Below are 23744 nucleotides of genomic sequence, written 5' to 3'. Positions count from 1 at the left end.
TGATTCAAAATTTGGAAGGCTTTCAAGTCGAAAGAGCTGCAAAAACGGAGAGAGCCTGGACGGATAAGAGCGCCCATATGAAAGAGGAAACTTCAGACAAAGGAAAAATGAAACTATAGCGTGGTCAATTCGCAAATAAATAATAATATACTTGTTATGGCTTAACGTCGCACTACCATATCGAAGTTTTTGGCGACGTAAGGATTGATTAGGGTACCATCTGTGGTCTTAATTAACGTACAATCCCAATATTTGCCTGGTATGAAAATGGGAAGCCTCGGAAAACTACCTTTAGGACCCCCGACAGTGGGACTCAAACGAACCCAAGCTCACAAGTATGCGACCAAACCACGTAGCCAATACACTCACTACTGTATGTAATCTGAATGTGGAGAAATTGCATCACGTCCTAAACTTGTTAGTTCTACTTTACTTCACATTAGTGTTGCATTTACTTAAAATAAAGTCGGGTGACATCACACCAAGGCGGCCGTAGTTAGAGTTCCGCCCAATTCAGGTGGAATTTTTCAAATGAAATGTGAAACCATTTTTGTTTGGACTCCACGTAATTCCAGAACCTTCATTGCTGGCACTATGGGAGAGATGATGCAGGATTTGGTGAAGCTCCACACTCTCGGACGTGAAGACATGAATGTTTCTCGATATACATACGAACAAGTAGATGATTTCGTCAGTTAACTCACAGACATACTATTATTTCGCCTGGAAATGTAGTAAAGTTATTATTTCTTCACAACTTAGGTTATGAATGACAGACAGATAGATACATAGATAGACAGATTTATTTATCATCGACACGTTATTTGCCCAATTATAGACGATTCAATAAAACATTGCATACACCAAATACACCTTAAATAAATAACACAAATTTCCTAAAACATTTTTTTTTTACTATATGCTTTACGTCGCACCGACACAGATAGGTCTTATGGCGACGTTGGGAGAGGAAAGAGCTAGGAGTGGGAAGGAAGCGGCCGTCGCCGTAATAAAGGTACCGCCGCAGCGTTTGCCGGGTGTGAAAATGGGAAACTATCTTCAGGGGTGTCGTCAGTGGGGTTCGAACCCACTACCTCCTGGATGCAAGCTCGCAGCTGTGCGAACCTAACCGCACGACCAATTCCCCCGGTCCTAAAAGAATAACCAAGTTTAAATTAAACTTAGAGACACTTATATATACATATTTCCAACATGTTAAATTTTAAAAATATGAATCTCCTTAAATAATTGTCATAATTAAACAACATCTAGAGAGATTTACACACACACATATATTACAGACAGCACCGGCATCTTACAATCATGAGGTCGTCAGGGCACGTCTAATTTTAGACGGGGGTGAGTGAAAAAGGTCTACTGATTCACCCACCTCATTGCCCTCAGGAGCTATGAGTTTGCACGATCCCCTTTAAATGGCGTTTTATAACGAACAATTTTTTAATTACATCCTGCATTCCTACGTTTATCAGAGGTGTTTTAGTGTTATGACAAATAGATATTTCACTTAAATTTCTAGAACTGTTTATTTTTTTAACCATCTCACTCCAATACAAGTAGAATCACCACCGCTTCTCTGCTTTTTAACAACATATTCATTACTCTAACCTTTTCCACTGTCGAGCAGCAGTTGGTAAATCCCTCCGATTGATAGCGTATTTCATTTACTAGCATTTTCTATGGGAGTAAAGAAAACAAGTTAATGGTGGTCGATAGGGATATACACCCCATTTACAACGCCTGTCACCACAAAATGAAGTCGTTAATTAATTCATTTACCTCGGGTCATTCCAGAAACCACGGAGCAGAAGTGAAGGACGTAGGTTTAGAAAAGTGATTTCCATTTCCAGAGAAGCACACTGACGTTGACTCAGGAGTAGCCTACCAGGTGGCTTACTGCGAAGGTTAAGGGCAGTGGAAAGCTTTACTTCTTCTTGATGGCCTGTACCATAATACTGTAAGTTGATGTGTGTTCTACGCTAAAAAATTAAAACCCAAGTGCAAGTTCCCAAGTTTTCAGGGAGTAAAATTTCATGAGGAGAGCTTAAACAGTCATTCCGCAGTTCTCTCATTACAACTCCTGGAGTTAATTACTAATAGTTAATTGAGGCTAAAAATGAAACACGTTCGTCTTGGAATATTAACTGCTTAAGGCACTGTAATACAATTCCTTAAGGGCAAAGAATTCCTCAACTGACAACGGGTCAAATATTTTTTTAATTAAAGAAACCAGGTCATTGCGAACATGAAAGTTATTTGTTTTTTATAGCAAATGGCTAAGAGATCTTAAAGAGCGAGTCGTTATGGGACGGTGAACTGAAATAAATAAGCAATAAAAAGCATGGAGACATATTTCTAATAATAAAGAAAGGGAAGTGTGTTTTTAATAAAAAGAACGTGATCGGTTTCCTTTATGGCCACGTTTAACGACCCCTTATATCGCAATTTTATTCCTCGACATTCCTCAGCTATTGTTCTAGCTTGACATTCACGTGCTCAGCTGTCGCAAACATTCCTGTCTTAGCTTAGCTTTGTTCTGGGAAATGGAAGGGCAGAGTACAAATTGTACAAAACTAACGGCTTCATGGCTAACGGGTCCCGGGTTCGATTACCGTCCAGGACGGGAAATTTAACCTCCATTCCTCTGGATCGACGTCTGGCTGTTCATGCCATCTCTAACATTAAGATTTACCTCAGGCACGGCACCATGCTCACAGACGTACAGGACCTGCCACCACCGAGCGAGTTGGCCGTGCGGTTAGGGGCGCGCGGGAGATAGTGGGTTCGAACCCCACTGTCGGTAGCCCTGAAGATGGTATTCCGTAGTTTCCCGATTTTCACACTAGACAAATGCTGGGGTTGCACCATAATTAAGGCCACGGCCGCTTCCTTCCCACTCCTAGGCCTTTCCAATCCCATCGTAGCCGTAAGATATATCTGTGTCGGTGCGGCGTAAAGCAAATTCTAAAACAAAAAGGCCTGCCACCAGGCCCATCTGGGGGTCACACGCCATCATTATTATTATTATTATTATTATTATTATTATTATTATTATTATTATTATTATCATTATCATCTGGAGGTGCACATCACCCTGTGGTTCACCCAGCCTGCTCCAAAGATGAGTGCCATTTTAATTCCTGGGGGGGCAAAGGCGGCCGGGTGTAACCAAGTGCCGAGGTTAAGGATAGTGGAAGCAATTACCTTCCACACCTCCCGGGCCTTCATGGCCTGTACAGAGATGCCTTTGCTTTGCTGCTATTATTATTATTATTATTATTATTATTATTATTATTATTATTATTATTATTAACAACATAGACTTAAGTTCCTCGACAACGGGAAAGAAACATTTTAAGACGCTTCCAGTGTTGCCAAGAGTAACTTAGATTATGTTTAACGTCTCAATTGACCGATATAGTGCTTCGAAGTAAGGCATATGTCACGTCACACGTATACTCTGTTATAAAATGGCGCTGTGTCGACTCACGCGCTCAGTTGGAGGTTAGCTGTCGTTGCGAATACTTCGCGGTCGAGTTCTTCTTTATATTTTTTGCAACTTGCTTTACATCGCACCGACGCAGATAGGTCTTACGGTGACGATGGGATAGGAAAGGGCTAGGAATAGGAAGGAAGCAGGCGTGGCCTAAATTTAGATACAGCCCCAGCATTTGCCTGGCGTGAAAATGGGGAAAGCACGGAAAACCATCTTCAGGGCTGCCGACAGTGGAGTTCGAACCCACCATTTCCCGAATAATGGGTACTGGCCGCAGCTATCGAGCTCAGTGGTCAGTCTTAGTTTTACTCTTTATATTACTTCCGAACTCCTATTCCTCATATCACAGACCCACACCACACCACATTTTAAGTGCACCACGTTGTACTGAATAAAATGTATTATCCACTTAATATTTGTTTTTCATTTGTAATAAGTAAGTCTACGAGACCCTCAAAGCCGTGAGGCCCTTCCAATAATGACAGCCTGCCGCCAATTATTATTATTATTATTATTATTATTATTATTATTATTATTATTATTATTATTATTATTATTATTATTATTACATCGTTATGCCCTATTTAGGACCTCGATGGAACCAGCTTAGCTGATGTGTTGGCCTTCTTCTCCTCCCAAAATCTCTTCATCCTCTCGCTGAGCTTCTTCCTCCGCTCTTCTTCCAAGTTACAGTGGCTCTAGTGTTGGGTTTGTCTTTAAACTGGCGATTGTTGATTTTCATCTGTCCTCTACCATGTCTTCCGGCATGTTTATTTCCGGGGATCTGTTTCAGTTTCACAAAGCCAGATGTTCTTTGTTTTAGATGAAAGGGCCAGGTTGAGAACTCTTTGTTAGTCTGTTACTGTTCATTCTGATTATGTGTCCATAAAATTTCAGTCGTCTTTTCCGAAAAGTGTGAGATATTTTTTCACTATGGCAATATATTTTCTGCGATGATATTTTTTCCTCTCCATATTCCCTCTATACAACTGGGCCGAAAATTTTTCTTAAAATTACTGTATTATAGTGTACTAGCTGATGTACCCGTGCTTCGCTACGGAATTCTACCTTGTATATAGAATTCTAGGTTAGGTAGTGTACACGTTGTGAGCGAGATTGTATTAAATTGCATAGCTCTTAACGTTACCCTAGAAACGCGACGGGGAAGTCACCAAACGTCTTCTCTCATATGAAGACGGAGTTAGGGAATTTTCACTGTAATGGTAGACCCGCTTGCATACCATCAGTCACAATCAGGTTGGGGAGCTTTCATTATAATGGTAAACATTCACTCTCCACCTGCCTTTTTACATCCTCAGAAATACTGTCTTAGTGGTTTTCCCAACAGGAATGAACATACATTACAATGACGTCAGTAGGAATGGCGCTATAAAAAGCAATGCTTCCATATGAAATACTCGATCAAATGGAAAACCACACATTTTTTCTCTTTTAACGAACAGGACTGCGCTGCCAATCTAACAGTCCAAAGTTCCAGAGCTGGAATGACCAAGGCGCAGACAGCCGTGATCCGTGAACACTCTTCGTCCCTTTTCGGTGGGGAGAGGGTCGAATAGTGGCGACTCCCAGGAAAAAAACTATGCCGTTTAATAATCTCCTTCCTAGGAGTACCGATGAGTCGGAAAGTATCAATTCAGTACACTGGCGGCGGAAAAATCTGACTTGGACTCTGAAATTGCACTCTTATCATAGTCGGTGCGTTAAAACTGAATAAAACATAAATGACCGGAAATTGTGTTCTCTGTAACTTTTGTTATATAACTTAGTACTTTTCGACAGCACCAATGACATATGTGTTTAAAAATTACATTTTAGGCTCCTTCCTCTAAAATACAATCTCATCCAGGGCGAATACAATTGTTATAGTTTAGATTGCAGTTTCTTATTCCCCGACTCAATATACCGATTTTCATTAAATTTTGTTTATCTATTTTCTCGTGGCTCAGCGTTGATATGGACTTAGCACCAAAAATACAAATTCATTAATGTCTGTGTTATCATAGCCAGTGCGGTAAAAATGTATAAGACATAAATGGTCGGAAATTTAATTTTATATAACTTTGGTTATGTAATATTTGTCGATACGACCGCTAATAATATAAATATTTGAGAATTAAATTTTAAGCCTCCCACTAAAATACCATTTCACTCAGCGTTAATTAAATAATAATAATTTCGTGTGGCTATTTCTAGCCGAGAGCAGCCCTTGTAAGGCAGACCCTCCGATGAGGGTGGGCGGCATCTGCCATTTGTAGGTAACTGCGTGTTATTGTGGTGGAGGATAGTGTTATGTGTGGTGTGTGAGTTGCAGGGAGTTAATTAAATGATTTATAGCCTTATATTTTAGCGGCTTATTCGCCGACTTTGCATACCGATTTTCATTAAATTCTCTTAAATTCTAGTGATGCGTGTACAGACAGACAGACAGACAGACAGACAGACAGACAGACAGACAGATAGAAATTACGGAAACGTAAAAAGTGCATTTCCTTGTTACTGTGGACAGGACCGGTACAGCAATACAATTCTTTTCAAATTCTGAGCAATGTACAGACAAAACTCTTATTTTATTTATGTATATTGAACCCATGACCTTTGTGCCTTAAGAACATTATGCATAATGTAACAATTAAACTAAAAGTTGGATTCTTGATAGCATGGATTTGACACGTGACGAGGGGGTGATTACCTTCGGTCCCACGCTCCGGGGTACGTGACGTCAACCACACGTGTCGACGGCGGAAGAATCTCAAGTCATTTTTATGAACTATTTCAAAGCGCGTGTACATGGCGTGACCACGCCAAGTCAAAAAAATATAGTGCCTATCAAAGGAGGTCAATCATCTCACAAATCGAACCCGTAAAAATTTTAAATGTCCGTGAACACTACCGCCAGAAATGTAGCAAGCATGTAGTCACTTTCAAAACTCTTGAAATTACAGTTTAGGTAAGTCAGAAAATTTATAGAAATTTTCTTGGCGGCAAAGGGAGAGATCCGAAGAGAGGGGGTAACTGCTATAAATATGAAGGGACGCCATGACGAAGCTTCCTTCTCCGGCATTTGTGATACAAAGCGGACGAAAAATTGTTGAGCTGCTCTGCGAAATCAAACCAACGAAAGTAGACTGAGTTCAACTGCAGATTTTAGCCATTGCGGCTAAGTCGTGACTCCATGAGGAGATAGTTTTCTTGAGTGAAATAATTGTACCAGATAGGACGGTCAAAGTACTGAATAAATTCTAATGTGATTAAGTAATTCGTGTGCGTATATAACTATAGTCCATCGTGTGCACTCAACAAACAAGTGAAGGGTATTTCCTTTTTTTTATGCTTTATTCCAGGAAACCTGAAGAAAATGAATAATGAACTGTGAAGCCATTAATGTAAAAATGGCTAAATAAAATGCCAGGGTCGCAGGTGAGCCCTAAGACGAATACTGGCGTGACATGAGGTAGGTGACTTTCCATCTTACTACCTCTTATATCTTGTCTCGTGATTTCTTGTATTTGAATGGGGATATACGACGCAGTGGTCACCCCCACTAAGTTTTGTAAATGTGAGAGTACGACTAAACGAGTCATTTGTTTTATTTTCCACTTGGATAAATTTTTGAAGTCTTGCGAGGGCCGTATATGTTGTAAAAGTTATTGAATAGGGTTCCGAAGTGATATCACGTCCAATGTAGATCGTCATCCGTGTGAGTGTACTGCCTGTATTTGTGATGTCAAAGTAAGATGTTCATTCGACGTAAAATTCTTCTGTCTGCAATTTGACGTTAATAATAATAATCCATGGTTACTCATTTTCAATCGAGTGGAAGCGCGCTGTCGGGTGAGAGCCTAGGGTGATGAATTTGGTCACGGAGAGAAACGTTTTTCTATGCCCATTTTAAACTGTGTCTGAGTGACAATAAAAGATCTAATAGAATGTTTCAGTCATTTCTCGTAAAAATCAAGTTATTAAATACTATATCATTTATGCGAAGTTATTCATGATTAATGCATTGTGCGATATTAGACGTCGGGATTTCTAGTAAGGATTTATTCCAGTTCTTTGTCGATGATAATTGTGGAGCTGGGAAACAGAGGTTAGTTTGTTGATATGAGATTTGTGAATCAGGTTGGACCTGTCATTGAAGCCGGGACACGGAAGCCCGAGGAATGTTTTATATGAGTTGAGATGAGATGTGCGAATCAGGTTAGAGTCCTGTCATTTGAAGCCGGGACATGATTGCCCGAGGAATATTTCATAATGTTGAGAATGGAAAGAAATTCATAGAAATCCATAGCGGTATAAATTGGCGACGCGTATAATTAGTGTGGGCATCTTGAAGCATAATCTGTGCATTTTGTTGGTTAGAATATCGTATTTGTTTAATTATGTCGGCAGAGTTTAAAGGTGAGCATTTTGAGAAGCCAGTCAACTGGAACAAACAGGTGTTTCATGTAACTGCCAAGCGAGCTGGGGGTGAGAGGCCTCGGCTGAGCGGGGATGTAACGGGAAGGAGTGGAGTTGAGATTGTACTGTAATTCTCGGCCAGGGGAAACGTTAAAATGCTGGATTTAGTTGAAATTCATAGCCGGTAATGATCTAAGTATTGTGAAATACTGTAATTGGGGACGTAATGAACTTTTGAAATCACGAACTTTGAGTATAAGGAACAGAGTAACCCAATTTCAGGGTTGTCCAAAATATAGAGCGATGGTCGTGATGATCGGTTTGTCTGTGAGGGGTGTGCAAAATTCATAATGGTAATGACGAGATATGACATCGTAATTTTATGGCGAGTTGTTTGGTTTGTGCGTAGATTATTAGGATATCCAAGTGTTAATAACGGTTAGGACTAGATTAGATTTTTAAGCATGACTAGCAAATGTACCCGTGCTTCGCTACGGTATTCTGCATTGTATACGAATATTGAAGTAAATACTGTACATGCAGTAAATAAGATTGTTTTAAAATAGCATGTCTCTTAGCGTTATCCGAGAAACAATATGCAGAGGTCCCCATACGTTGTTTCCAGTGTAAAGTGCTTGTTACGGATTTGTGATGATAACGACAGGCTCACTTGTCTACTGCCATTCACAATCGAGTTGGGAAGTTTACATTATAATTGCAGGCCCCATTGCCTACTGCGCGGTCACAATCTATTTGGGGAGTTTCCGTTACAATTGCAGGCCCCCTTTCCTACCTCCAGACATATTACAAATTGAAGAGTTTTTATTATAATGGCAGGAAACTTCCCTACAACCAGTCAAAATTGAGTTGTGCAGTTATCATTATAATGATAGGCCCCTTTTCCAACTGCCAGCCAGCTTCCTGCCAGTCACACCAAGTTGATGAGTTTCCATCAAAATAGCAGGCCAGTATGCCTAATGCCAGTCACATTTTAGATGGGTACATCTGTTTATAACTGCGGGAACGCTTGCCTACAGCCAAAGACTGTATGCTGCATGCTCCCTTGCCTTCTGAAAGTCAAATCGAGAAGTGAATTATTCATTACAATGGTAGGCCTGCCTCATTAATGCCAGTTACACAGGAATTGGAGAAGGACTCCATTCCTACTGCCAGTCATAGTCGGTGTGCGGAGTACTGATTACAATAGCAGACACACCCTTTCTCGATCGCTACAAAATCGACATCAGTGAATATATATAGTTCGACATACGAAAGTATGTGCTTGTTTACAATATTGCAGACCTTCATTTACAGATTAACTGCTTCTAAACGGTACATCATATCGAGAAAAGATTGTACCATAAGACGCCGGATTTAGCGGCCTAAATTGCTGGTCATATGATATCTCATCTATTCATGGGTCAGATTGAGTTAGAAACTTGGGTAAAATTTGTGTAAGATTATCTCACATTGCATTGCTTTTCGGATAATTAACTGACAGCTACATACATAGCATTTGGCTCACATATGGCTACTGGGTGGACCAATTTTCGTGTAGAGTATGATGATTCTATCTTTCCTCTAAGTGATGGAAGGTATGAATTATGTATGTGAAAAGTACTACTTTACTTAAGATCGAGAAATAGAGAAAAGTCAAACGTAAAATGGATATAAATACGACAAAAAGTCGTACGACCAAGGTTGTAGATCACTCCAAATTGAACGGGGATTGTGCCATCCGTTATGTGATGTTACTTCCCGAAGGTCTGCACCATCATTAAAATTGCCTCCATATTTCGATATTCTTCGGGATAGAAAGGGAAAAATTTAAAGCTCTTGGAAGTTTTCCGCCCGTTACAGGCTAAGTCGTAAAATTTTGCCAAATTTCAGTTTTCTTTCTCGACTGGCAGATTATGCCGCAATCTGGGTTTTCAGTGAGAAGTGTAAAAAGTAGAACTTTCAAGATACTAAACCAAAAAATATGCAGATGATCATTATTACCCCTTAAGCGTGTAGCTGTACGAAAATTTCGACAAAATAGTCTATGTACAGGCACACAGTAGTTACGATTTTATTTACATAGATAAATAAGGAACCTGCTCCACGTACAACACCTTTTGGGCTATATCCGCTGGACTTAACCGGAAAAACGGACCGTTTATGATATCTCCCTTATTAATCCTCCTGTCGAAAAAATGCACATGAAAAAAAGTTTTAGAGATGGAATTCCATCATGTTTGGTCGATTTCCAGTCAGGTTGGTCTTGTACTGTATATATATTCTGGAAGAGTAAAATCACCATTTCGGTTCCCTATAAACCGCCAGTCCATTCCGGGAACATGAAATGTTATTGACGATTAACACCTACCGTTGGACAGGTGGATGTTAATATAAAGTTTGACTCAAATATCTTCAGTAGTTTTCAAGTTGTAAAACATACGCTTTACACGCACCCGCTCTTGAGTTAAGTCCGGTGGGACTTGTACCGGAAAACGGTCCGTTAATGATATCTCCCTTATTAATCCTCGTATTGAAATGATGCACATGAGGAAAAAGGCCTAGAAATGAATTTCCATTACGGCAGCTAAATTTACATTAAGTTTGGTTGCAAAATGACGGTTTCGGTTTCGTATAATCCCCCAGTCAATTCAGGGATTCAGAAACAATACTTGCCCTAAAACCTACCAAAGGACAGATGGATTCTAAATATCAAGTTTGGTGGAAATATATCCAGTAGTTTCCAAGTTTTAGACAAACAGACAAACAAACAAACAGACAGACACCAAAACAGAATATATGCAGATGGTCATTATTACACCTGAAACGGATAACTGTACGGAAATTTCGCCAAAATTGTCAATGTACAGACATACTCTAGAAGTGTAGACCTTTATTTCGATAGTTACTGCTTTGCAACTGTACGACGTATCTACAAACGGACTTCACCATCAGACGCCCCTTTCAGTGCTCTACATGGTTGGTCCTATGACATCTTCTCGTATCTCCTTTATTTATGGGTTAGATTGAGTTAGAGTCATTGAATGGGGTGAAATCTTGTACAGTTTTTGAATGCTACTTTATATTTTTGATTCTCATGTGACAGCTAGAATCATAAAATTTGGCTATAACATTGCCAATGGTCATGTCAATGTGCGTGCCGAATGTCATGATTCTACCTTTCCTATAAGTGTGCCAAATGATAACATATACGTGTAAAAGTACAAAATCAACTTGTGTATAATGTATTAGGGATAGAAATACGACGAAAAGTCACAGGACAAAAGTTGTAGATCTCTCCAAAATGAAACGCAATTTGCTTTGTGACTTTTGATACGACTTACTGATTAGCCACCAATTACCCCGAAACGAAGGTCTGCACCGCCGTTAAAATTGCATCCATATTTCGGAATTTTCCTGGGCCAGAAGTTATACATTTGCATAGCTTAGAATATTTCCTCAAAGGAAAGAGTGTACAGCATTCGGGATTAGCACTCGCATACATACGTGGTAATTAAGGAAGAAAGTAATACAGTTTAGTAAGTTGAAATTAATAGAAAATAGATTATAACAGAGGACATCCGGATGACGACAAATATATAAATACCAAGTGAATGTATTGGAAAATCAAATGCTCCTCAATAAATTATGCCGGAGTGAGTTATGGATATAAGAAAGCGGTAATCGGAGAGAAATTTAGGCGCAGGGATTCTTAGGTAATCAGATAAGAAGATGAATATTTGTGTTATTACTTATGCTATTCGAGGACGGTTATAACCTCCAATGATATTCCGCCAATATCCCGCAGAATGGCCGATTGACGACTCTCTTGCTTTCTACCCAAGGAACAACCACGAATTTAAAGGAATGATTGAGGAAAATGACAATACGTTACTTCCCTGCTGGCAAGCAGTCAGAGACGTTGCCATGGTAACCCATATATTCGTTATCGCTCTGTCGGTCCCTCAATGCCGAGCATGGTATCGGCAGAAAATAGTAAATTTCTCCGTCATTTGAAGAGTAAGGTAAATTATGAACACAACGAAAGTTGTTTGTGATGAAGAGACCTTTCACATACGGTCCACAGAGTTTGCAGAAAATCAATAGTATAAGAGAAAATGGAGGAAGACCGTTGTGGTTTTCCTATAGACCCCCGTCTTTTCAAAGATTTTAAAATGATATGCATATCGAAACCTTCCCCGGGGTGAGTATACTCTAAATATGAAGTTTGGTTGAGATTTATCCAGCCCTTTCGACGTGATGGTGGAACAAACAAACATTTTTATTCTTTTTATTTTGCTAGTTGCTTTACGTCGCACCGACACAGATAGGTCTTATGGCGACGATGGGACAGGGAAGGGATAGGAGTTGGAAGGAATCGGCCGTGGCCTTAATTAAGGTACAGCCCCAGCATTTGCCTGGTGTGAAAATGGGAAACCACGGAAAACCATTTTCAGAGCTGCCGACAGTGGGGTTCGAACCTACTATCTCCCGAATACTGGATATTGGCCGCACTTAAGCCAAACAAACAAACAAACAAACAAACAAACAAACAAACAAACAAACAAACAAACAAACAAACAGACAAACAGAAACGAACAACTTTATTTATAAGATTATTTTTATACCACTCCCCTCGCCCCCTGCCAAAAGGGTGCTAGGGGTGTCTTACCCTCACGCGGTTTGTCTCCTGATACTAATTGATAAGTGTACCACGTTTGGTGAAATTGCTCCAGTGGTTTAGGAGGAGATGTGTCATATACACACCCACACCCACACACCCACGCACACACATACATCAATTTTTATATATAGTAAGAAGAAGAAGATAATATTTTTATATGTAGTTTTTCGATTAATTTTATATCTCACCCCCTTCGCTCCCCACTTGGATTTGCAAAAAATCCGGAGTAATACTATTCATCTCAGAGACCCTGAAATCTATGGATTCGAAACTGTTTTTAATTATTTCTATATCTCACCCCACCCCCCCCCCACCCTTTGCTCCCAACCTAAAAGGGGGCTGGATTTTTAAAAAATTCTAGAGTATCACTTTTCAACTCAGCGACCCCGAAAACTATGAATTCGACACTATTCTCGATTATTATTGTAACTACCACCCCCCTGACCCTCTCCCTTAAGGGCGCTAGGGATGGCTTACCCCCCACAGTGATCGTCTCCCGATAGTAAGTGATTCGTGTACCAAGTTTGGTTGAAATTGCTCCAGTGGTTTAGTTGGAGATGTGTCATTTACACACACACTTCCATTTCTATATATAGTAAGATTTTTACACTCGTTCTTCACCCCCTTTCCATCCCCGCCCAAAGGAGTCCTATGAGTGCCTTACACAACAGTATATTTTTTTCCCAGATATTAAGTCTTATTTGTACCTATTTTGGTTGACAGCTATGCCCAAACGTACATGCATAATCTCACTGCTCTAGAATCCTGGAGCTGACGTTGCCATGGTTACGGCAGTTCATTTCTTTATCCGATTCCTAGAGCAGGGGTAGTGTGGTGCCAATATCTCCGTAACGGTTGGTTTTAGGGCCTTAAAACATGGTTTTCGGGCCCGTAGGGCTTACCGAGTTTTGTTCTTTGCGTCAAGAGGATTAAATTGAGCTTTGTCTCGTCCTTATACGACAAATTCGATATTTTGCCTATAATAGTATAAGAGAAAATGGAGGAAAACCGTTTTTCCTATAAAACCCCCGTCTTTTCAAAGATTTTAAAATGATATGCATATCGAAACCTTCCCCGGGGTCAGTATACTCTAAATATGAAGTTTGGTTGAGATCTATCCAGCCGTTTCGACGTGATGGTGGAACAGACAAACAGACAGACAAACAGACAAACAGAAACAATTTTATTTATATAGATATCACGAGATAGGATATATATAGCTGGACATGAATTATGTAAAATTATTTTCCAGCCAGATAAACATCGCAATATTGAACTCACATCACAGCTGCGTAGAAATTTGTGAAGAAACCAGAGTCCGCGGAGATAAAATTTGTTGTTCGTTAATATTTCGTTAAATCATTTAAATTTATTTAATTATTAAATTCAGTGAAACCGCATTTGAAATAACTTTAATCAAGCGAATAACTTGGAGATGCATTCTGGAAATTTTAGTTTGTTTTCTGGGGAATATTAACATGTAAAGTAACGATTAAGGGGACATATCCGAAGGAAATGGATTTTTTACTGCCACAAAGTTTGTGAGCATTGCTATTGTTGTAATTATTGAACTTTGATTGATTGAGCAGTGAATGTGCTGGGGATAGTAAAGTGGAACTTTGGTCATCAACCGATGTAACTTAATTGTGTTTAGCCTTCAGCCTAGAAACTTGGATGGTCAGGGGGTCATCAACCTCAGTGACTTAGATTAGGGCCATATGCCATCGTAGCATCATTTCCTTGCGGTCATCATCCACAATGACTTTAAAGTTACTTAGAAGATTAGATGTCGGTCCATGACATAGACGCAGGTCACATCGATTCAATTAAGGGTCCATGCCGTAGAACCACTGTGTGGCACACACCGATTGGACGGCCTTAATTATACTCAGAGTCCAGAGTTCGTGTGACGAGAGCTGGACCATAACGAATCACTATGATGGTACATGTGGTCTCACATGGAAGCCGAATTTAAGGATTTCCAGACTTTCCTTTCTTAAATGATTAATAATTGAGACAATGGTTTCTAGTATGAATGCCCGTCAGGCAGTTACGTTAAAGTCTCACACCAGTGTTCTGACGTTTATGTAAAAGTGATTGTGGTGTCCAGTGGACACAATTGACTTCTCTGATACTGTTGACACACCATGATGGCTTCAGAATTTTCCTGAATAAATAGGAATCTTTTAAATAGACCTTTCATTCCAGTAGATAGATTAGAATTAATGAACCCTACCTTTACCTCAGCAAGTGACGAAGAACCCGAAACGACCCAAGAGACAGATCTCATGAACTTTGCTGATAGGTAAGGAAGGTAGGTATCCCTCAATATGGACCTAAAGGGTTCAATATATAGATTATAGTGTCTAAGTTTTGGTTTTATTGTTATGATTTTTTCTAGTATTATTATTATTATTATTATTATTATTATTATTACTATTATTATTGTAAACAGAACAGCATTAAAAGAGTTAGCTACGTAATAGGATATTTTGCGGTTTTCGGAAGTGTCGGGTTCGAAACTCACCGTGGGCAATTCTGAAGATGGTTTTCCATACTTTTCCCTCTTCACATCAGGTAAATGTACGCTATGTTTCCCACTGTTATCCGCGCCTACCCGTGTTTGTGTGACGTTAAAGGCAAAAGGAAACAGTAAGTGAATGAAGCCCGTGTGATGCAGAATGGAGGAGTAATGGGGTGGAAAGGCTCTAGCCCACTTGTCTCTCTCAATAGACCGTATCTGATGAACGGATTGTAATTAAAACTAGCCGACCAACTTCATCGAGCCGTGAAACATTTATAGCTCACATCATTCTGAGGAAAGAACCTCTTCTCTTCTTTCTATTGCTTCCAGCTCTGTGCCTCGCCTACAACATTTTTTCTTTCCCTTTTTGTTTTGCTGTGACCCTAAGTGGTCGTAGAGCAAACTTCGAGGTGAAGTATACAGTGTGTTTCAGGAGAACGGTACATGTTTCAAGAGGTCCATTTAAACAATCATTGTGGTTACCAGACATTTGACATAACTTACTGCAATAGCTATAGGTTCTTACAGTGGCGTGCGGTGAACACATTCGTCACCCCAGCTACATTCTTTTAAAAGCAATGGCAGCACCACCTCTAAAGCTAATATTACAGTTTTATAAACTAATTCCATGACTAAGTGGAAATATAACAAGTAAACAGATCAGATAGTAAATAAACAAAGAAGATAAAAGAAGTAACTCACTTGAACAAGAATATTTTCAACTACATACTCGCACATATTTCCAATTGTTGTCGGGACGTAACAACAATAACATTAATAACATTATTAATTATATAATACATTTCTGGAGTCACGATGTGGCACAAGGAAAATTCACTTTCACACTCACTCAAAGAAGTACCTACCGTATTCAAAATGCTCCAAATCTTACATAAGTTACTTCTTTCTCCATTTCTTTTCTTAGTTTTAGATCATCTCTGAAAGATCGACTGGAATCGCTTTCATTGAGCTGAAATGTTCTTGCCAAAGCGCGCAGTTCTTCTTCCCGCAAGGCACACAGACCGCTGCAGACAACAGGCGGAGGAATGTTATGTTTCAAGAGTCCACATAACAAAGTCTATATGCAATATCTCGCACGCTTAAACACTTCCTATCATTTTAGTTTCTTCCCCTTCTCTTATTATTATTATTATTATTATTATTATTATTATTATTATTATTATTATTATTATTTGTTCGATTTTGGCCTACTTTGACGCGAAGATTCGTCCTTCTTTTGTCCCAGAACTTCATCATTGCACTGTGGTTCATCTTCCTCTCATTTGACCACATGATTTTGGACTTTTCATTTTGCTTTTTTTTTCTGGAATCCATTGAGTTTGTCTATTTTAGCTCGAAACTTATCTCTATTAAAGTTTTCTTTTGGATTGATGCCATCTTCCTCCATGTCCCGTCTTGTTTCTTCTCCCCATTTAGTAGTTGATTTTAATTTGTTGATGTAGTTGAAAATTGTCTTTGTTAGACGAGTCTCGTTCATTTTTGTGAGGTGCTCATAACACTTCAGTCTCTGGTGTCTGTGATCATTCCTGCCTGTTTGTCGGATCCTAAGATCTTTCTCAAGATTTTTCTTTCTTCCTTCCCTAGCTCATAAATTTCGCCTTTTCTTATTCAGTATCAGAGATTCTGAACTGTAAAGTCTCTCTGGTTTGATGACCGTGGTATAGCGTCTGATTATCCATCTGTAAGATATCGCTCTTTTATTGCATCTATTCTGTACTAATCTATAGGATAACCCCATCTTACTCGCTCTTCCCTTACTTGCTTCTTTTTCAAGCCCATTCAGCTGGATCCATTCACAAAGATATTTAAATTTATCTGACCTTTTGACTTTCCCATACTTTGTTTCGAGATGCTTTCCTTTGTTATGTTTTACTCCGTGTACTCTGCCTTTACGTATGAGATCCTGAGTCTGGCTTTCTCTGCGATTTCATGTATTCAAGCGTTATTTGGGCTTCTCCTTTATCTCCTGCTAACAATGCCAAGCAATCCACCTTCACATTATAATTATTGTTGTTGTCCGTCATAGTGCTAATAGGGTTGATAACTGTGCCCTCTCAGGATCCGGGAATAGGACTGCGGCTGTAGATCCGGTTAACGATGCGGATGTTAACAGGTGTTCAAGAAATTGTTTGGGAGACGGAGATTCCTCCCAATTCGTGTTTCTCGAGTGACGCCCATCATGTGGGTGCTCAGCTCTGCCGCCCTTCACTTAAGATTTATATCCGGATTCTGCAATTCATAGTATTGGCATGTTCTTATTTACAGACAGCTTGTTTTGTGCGAGAGACTAAAGGCAGCTCATAATTAAATGGTCTTCCTTAAATCTTTCTATCTCTCTGAAAGTACAACAATGGAAATGGGCGCCACGAGGACAACTTTTCGCCGCTTTTTCCACATTCCGGTGTGCTTCATTCATATGGTCTTGGCCCAGTTTTCCTGGCGCAGCTAAAATACCCGGCGCAGCCAGGAATCGAACCAGGACCAAGTGAACCGAAGCGAACTGAAGATCGTTCTATCAGTCAATCAGTCACTACTCATCAGCGTTTAGGGTAGTCACCCAGGTGGCAGATTCCCTATCTGTTGTTTTCCTAGCCTTTTCCTAAATGATTTCAAAGAAATTGGAAATTTATTAAACATCTCCCTTGGTAAGTTATTCCATTCCTTAACTCCCCTTCCTATAAACGAATATTTGCCCCAATTCGTCCTCTTGAATTCCAACTTTATCTTCATATTATGATCTTTCCTACTTTTAAAGACACTACTCAAACTTAATCGTCTACTAATGCCATTCCACGTCATCTCCCCGCTGACAGCTCGGAACATACCACTTAGTCGAGCAGCTCGTCTCCTTTCTCCCAAGTCTTCCCAGCCCAAACTTAGCAACATTTTTGTAACGCTACTCTTTTGTCGGAAATCACCCAGAACAAATCGAGCTGCTTTTCTTTGGATTTGTTCCAGTTCTTGAATCAAGTAATCTTGGCGATGGTCCCATACACTGGAACCATACTCTAGTTGAGGTCTTACCAGAGACTTATATCCCCTCTCCTTTACATCCTTACTACAACCCCTAACTACTCTCATAATCATGTGCAGAGATCTGTACCCTTTATTTACAAACATATTTATGTGATTACCCCAATGAAGATCTTTCCTTATATTAACTTTCCTTATATTAACTTTCACCCCATCAACGCAGTAACTAAAACTGAGAGGACTTTTTCTATTTGTGAAACTCACAACCTGACTTTTAACCCCATTTATCACCATACCATTGGCTACTGTCCATCTCACAACGTTATCGAGGTCATTTTCAATTTGCTCACAGTCTTGTAACTTATATTACTCTATACAGAATAACATCATCCGCAAAAAGCCTTATCTCTCTGATTCTACTTCTTTCATCATATATGTTGGTCGCCGGACAGATTTCGTTTTTGATAATGGTTTAAGGTCGTGATTTTGGTGGCGCAAGGTTTGGAATGGATTAGAATTGGGAAGATAGTCGCCTTGGTCTTAGTTAAGATGTGAAAATTGGAAACCATCATCAGGGCCACCATGTCTCGAATACAACCTCACAGCTACGTGGCTCAAACTGTGCAGCCAACTCCTTCGCTACAGAAACTTTTAATAGAAAGAATTAAATCAATCAAATACGTCACATTCAAACTTCTCAGGTCGTGTTCTGTTTCGGGAATCCAGTTATGACAGTACACCATACCGCATTCATATCTGAAAAAAAAATTGAATGTAGGATAAATGGTTACTGTTCAGAAATATACAACGGAAATAAATAAATAAATAAATAAATAAATAAATAAATAAATAAATAAATGAATACTATTCGAAATGCAAAAAATCGACATTATCAAACTACAAAGGTTCAATATGCAGTAGAATGTTTAACAAGTGCGAACAGATAGCCTGCTAGAAAAACTGGAAATTAAGGAAAGGAGGATTATCCCAGTCTCAAAGATACTGTTTCCAGACTCGGGGCAACTTAAAATTATACACCCACAATGAAAAGATATCAAGCGTAATCCGGAAAAGAAGGATAACTTTTTACGCTCACCTCTTCAGATTGCCAGCTAAAGGAATCTGTAAACGTGTGTTACCCTACTTCAGAAGTCTCAAAACGATTCCTCCTTTGTTGCTAGAGATCGATATATATATTAAGTATGGAATCTCAGAAACAGACATTCATCTCCGAGCACCGCTCAACACAAACTTAAACAGGTTCATGAAGAAGAAGTCCCAACTCGACTGAAGCATGTCCAATCTGGTGCATGGAAGAAAGCAAAGTCCGATAGAACGAAAACGTGGTGGGCCGAGAAGAAGACAAACATTTGAGATCTCGCGGTCGTTCGTGGCCCTAAAGATGAATAATAATAATAATAATAATAATAATAATAATAATAATAATAATAATAATAATAATAATAATAATAATAATAATAATAAATGCAGTATTAATGAATACGTGAATGAGAGGGCATTGTTCTGCCTAGTTGATAAATAAGTATGCGGTTAGTTTGAGTATTATTATTATTATTATTATTATTATTTACATCGTTATGCCCTACTCAGGAGCACGGTTGAACTTGCTTAGCTGATGTGTTGGCCTTCTTTTCCTCCCAAAACCTCTTCATCCCCTCACCAAGCTTCTTCCTTTGTTCTTCTGTCCAAGTTATAGTAGCTCTGGTGTTGGGTTTGTCTTCAAAGTGGTGATTGTCGATTTTGGTTCTGAATTTACATCTGTCCTGTACAATGTCTTCTGAGATGTTGATTTCCTGGAGATCTGTTTCAATTTCACGAAGCCAGCTGTTCTTGGTTTTTAATGAAAGGGCCAGGTTGAGAATTCTTTTAGTTAGCCTGTTAGTGTTCATTCTGATAATGTGTCCATAAAATTTCAATCGTCTTTTCCGAAAAGTGTGAGAATTTTTTTCAGAATGACAATATATCTCCTGGGATGATTTTTCCTCCATATTCCATCTATACAAACTGGGCCAAAAATTTTTCGTAAAATTTTCCTTTCTTGTTTCTCAATGTCTGTAGTTAAAGATACGCCAGCAATCATTAAGGTTTCTGAGGCATATAACGCTTCAGGTTTGATCACTGTATTATAGTGTCTAAGTTTTGCATTCCGAGATATTGATTTTTTATTATACCTGTTCCATGTGATCCTGTATGCTTTCTGAAATTTGGAAATTCTTACTTTATTTGCTTCGCGATTTAAACCAGAGGGCTGAATAATTTCTCCCAAATATTTAAATTGGTTCACTTGAACTATTTTTCCGAATTTAGTTATCATAGGTTGTCCATCTAAGTATCGTGAGGCTCCTTCCATGTACAGAGTTTTCTTATACGAAATTTGAAGTCCCGTTTTGATGGCAATTTCATGTAGTCTTTCAATGGAATTATTATTATTATTATTATTATTATTATTATTATTATTATTATTATTATTATTATTATTATTATTATTATTATTGCTGCAGTAAAAATGGCCCAAAATTACAAGTTTTGTCTTCTTCCTGGCTTTTTCCCAGTTTCATGGGGTCGTCACACTGTATGGAATTCGCCCAATTTTACGGTTGGATGCCCCTCGTGACGGCAACCGTACGTGGAGGGATTTATTCTGTGATAGTTGGTAATGCTATGTGTTGTATGTAAGTCAAGATGTATGTTAAGATCGAGTGCCCTAATTAGAGGAATTTGCCGTACGAAGTTAAAATCTTCCACCCGGGCGGGAATCGACGGTGGGCTCTCCGAACTAAGGCTCAGGCAGGGAGCAACTTTTTCCAAGGATGGTTTTTAACGTGCTAGAACCCAAGTCATTTTTGACGCATCTTTACTGTCACCAGTATGGAGCTGAAGGCCGCCCTGCCCCGCTCCCGTCAGGTGGCTGGTGACGGCACATTCCTGCGGGCGCGCAAAGCGTGGCCCTGTCGCCTTTCCCACGGTCCGAACAGCGAGCGGAAACCATTATCTACCGCCAGCAGCAAGCCTTGCACGCGCGTGGTCGTGACCCACTTCATCGCTACCAGGGCCCATCCATTTATACCTCCGAGCACTTCCCCTGTTAATATACTGAAGGTAGTGATTTGTAGTTATTTACTAACTCTTGTGTTCGAGTCAGTGTCGCTAACCTCACAGTTTAGGGACCCTACTTGCGATACGACGTCTTACAGTTATTGTTAATCTTGCACGTTGGCAGTCATGGTTTATTTGGTGACTTGCGAGAATTACGTATTACCACTGTCGTGTTATGAAAATCACTAGTGTTACATTTGCGGTACAAGTAAAGCATAGTTTCTTTTCTGTAGGATTGTAAATCTGTTTAGGCAATACCAGGTGAGTAGAATTGTGTCATGGTCGAATAATGCATTATTATTATTATTATTATTTTTTTTGCTATTTGCTTTATGTCGCACCGACACAGATAGGTCTCATGGCGACGATGGGACAGGAAAGGGCTAGGAGTGGGAAGGAAGCGGCCGTAACACCAAAACAAGGGAAAAAAGCAATATTGATGTACGAGGTAAATAATAATAATAAAATGGCAATGAGGCAGAATGGTCTGTTTGCCCTTGTTGCATCGAGTACAACTTACATGTCATCAGAAAAATCAACGGTGCATTTGCTTGGTGTGAAAATGGGAAACCACGGAAAACCATATTCAGGGCTGGCGACAGTGGGGTTCGAACCCACTATCTCCCGCACTTAAGCTACTGCAGCCGTCAAGCTCGGTAGTAATGCATGTAATAACGTAGCTGGTGTGAAATGATGAACACAGCATTTTATTAATACGGTCTTATTTCCTCCAGTTCGTATGCATAGAATGCAATTACGATCACTAAGAACCAAGAAAAATCTGCAAGAACTCCTCCGATAAGGACAGCAACGTTACCTCTTCCATAAAGATCAGTTCAGTTCAAATGGAAGGACTTAACCTAGCCTCGTCTTGTCACTGCTTTGGTACGGTTTGTATATTCTTATTGACTTGCGGCATCTGTACACATAGTATGTATTATTACAGCGTGGTTTAACTTCAGTGCGATGAGTAACAGCAAATTTGAAGAATTATTTACACCAGCCAGACATCGACTACAGTTATAGTAATGCGTATAATAAAGTCAAGGCAGAAAAATTGACTGAGGGGCGAGAGTATGTATACTTCCTTAATTCCTCCCTGAGCTTGAAATCCGACGTATTATGATTATCGTGATTGATCTGTTACTTGGGTAAGTGAACCTCAGTCATTGATAAATTGAGATAAGTTTGTTGGTGGTTACGCCTCGTGATTTCAATATGTTACTAGTGAAGTTGGCAGCAGTGATGAGCCGTATAGTGCGGCGAGTGACGAGTACAACACCTGGTGTACCTGTTAACGTTGTACTAAATAGTATTTCTGATAGTTCAGCTCCTCAGATGAATTGCCAGCGTAAAGCAAATCTGTTCGGAGGGCTCTGGATTCTCTTTCCAACCGGGCCGGGCATTTTAGCCGTATCTCGCTCATTCCTGTAGCTCTGAGATTTGTGCAGAGTTGCCATTTTAGCCATTTGTGACCACATCTGGCCATTTCTAGTATTACGCTAGCCACAAATTTTCGAAAAATCCCGCTAATGGCATTTTGACAAGTTTCTTTACCCAACTTGGCCATTTTTATCCTAGACGTTTATATATGGCGACTTTCAGTGCACTGACAGGTTTTAATATATCTAGTTTTGACATTTTGTGAAAATTCTGATATTAATGATAAAAAGTAATTCAGTATCTCTGCTTCATAAATAATCATCAAATATTCCGATTCGATTTTTCTCAAATGTTCATCTCGCTTGTGTGCAAGCATATCTTGTTCAATGAGAATGAAATTTAAAAATCCAGTTTCTTGCATGACAACAACGAGAATTTAAGAGAAAGTGTATTCATTTTACAAAGAAAAAAATAGTGGAAGAAATTGAAAATCAGCTACTTAACATCTTACAAATCCTCCAAAAAATGTCACTACTCCGTGTGAGTGAGGTCCAGAAAACAGTTTAAGAGCCTGTCACAGACATAGCTTTGTAAAGAATGTTGACAAAGGTGAAAATTAGTGGAGGAATATCACTTTTCACAAGTGAATAAATAGGTCACTCACGACTGAGTTCTGGCTAGAATTTTGTCTTTCTTTCTTAATCTGTTTACCTTCCAGGGTTGGCTTTTTCCTCGGACTCAGCGAGCCGGTCCCACCTCTACCGCCTGAAGGGCAGTGTCCTGGAGCGTCATACTTTGGGTCGAGCGGACAAACTGGGTAGGAGGACCAGTACTTCGCCCAGGTGGCTTCACCTGCTATGCTGAACAGGGGCTTTGTGGGGTATCCGAACAATTGGAAGGGATAGACAAGGAAGAGGAAAGGAAGTTGACGTGGCCTTTAACTTATGTACCAACCGGGCTGAGTGGCTCAGACGGTTAAGGCGCTGGCCTTCTAACCGCAACTTGGCAGGTTCGATCCTGGCTCAGTCCGGTGGTATTTGAAGGCGCTCAAATACGACAGCCTCGTGTCGGTAGATTTACTGGCACGTAAAAGAACTCCTGCGGGACTAAAT

Source organism: Anabrus simplex, chromosome 1, assembly GCF_040414725.1.
Source record: "Anabrus simplex isolate iqAnaSimp1 chromosome 1, ASM4041472v1, whole genome shotgun sequence".
Taxonomy (NCBI): domain Eukaryota; kingdom Metazoa; phylum Arthropoda; class Insecta; order Orthoptera; family Tettigoniidae; genus Anabrus; species Anabrus simplex.
The sequence above is the reverse complement of the archived record's forward strand: the minus strand, read 5'-3'. Positions refer to the sequence as shown.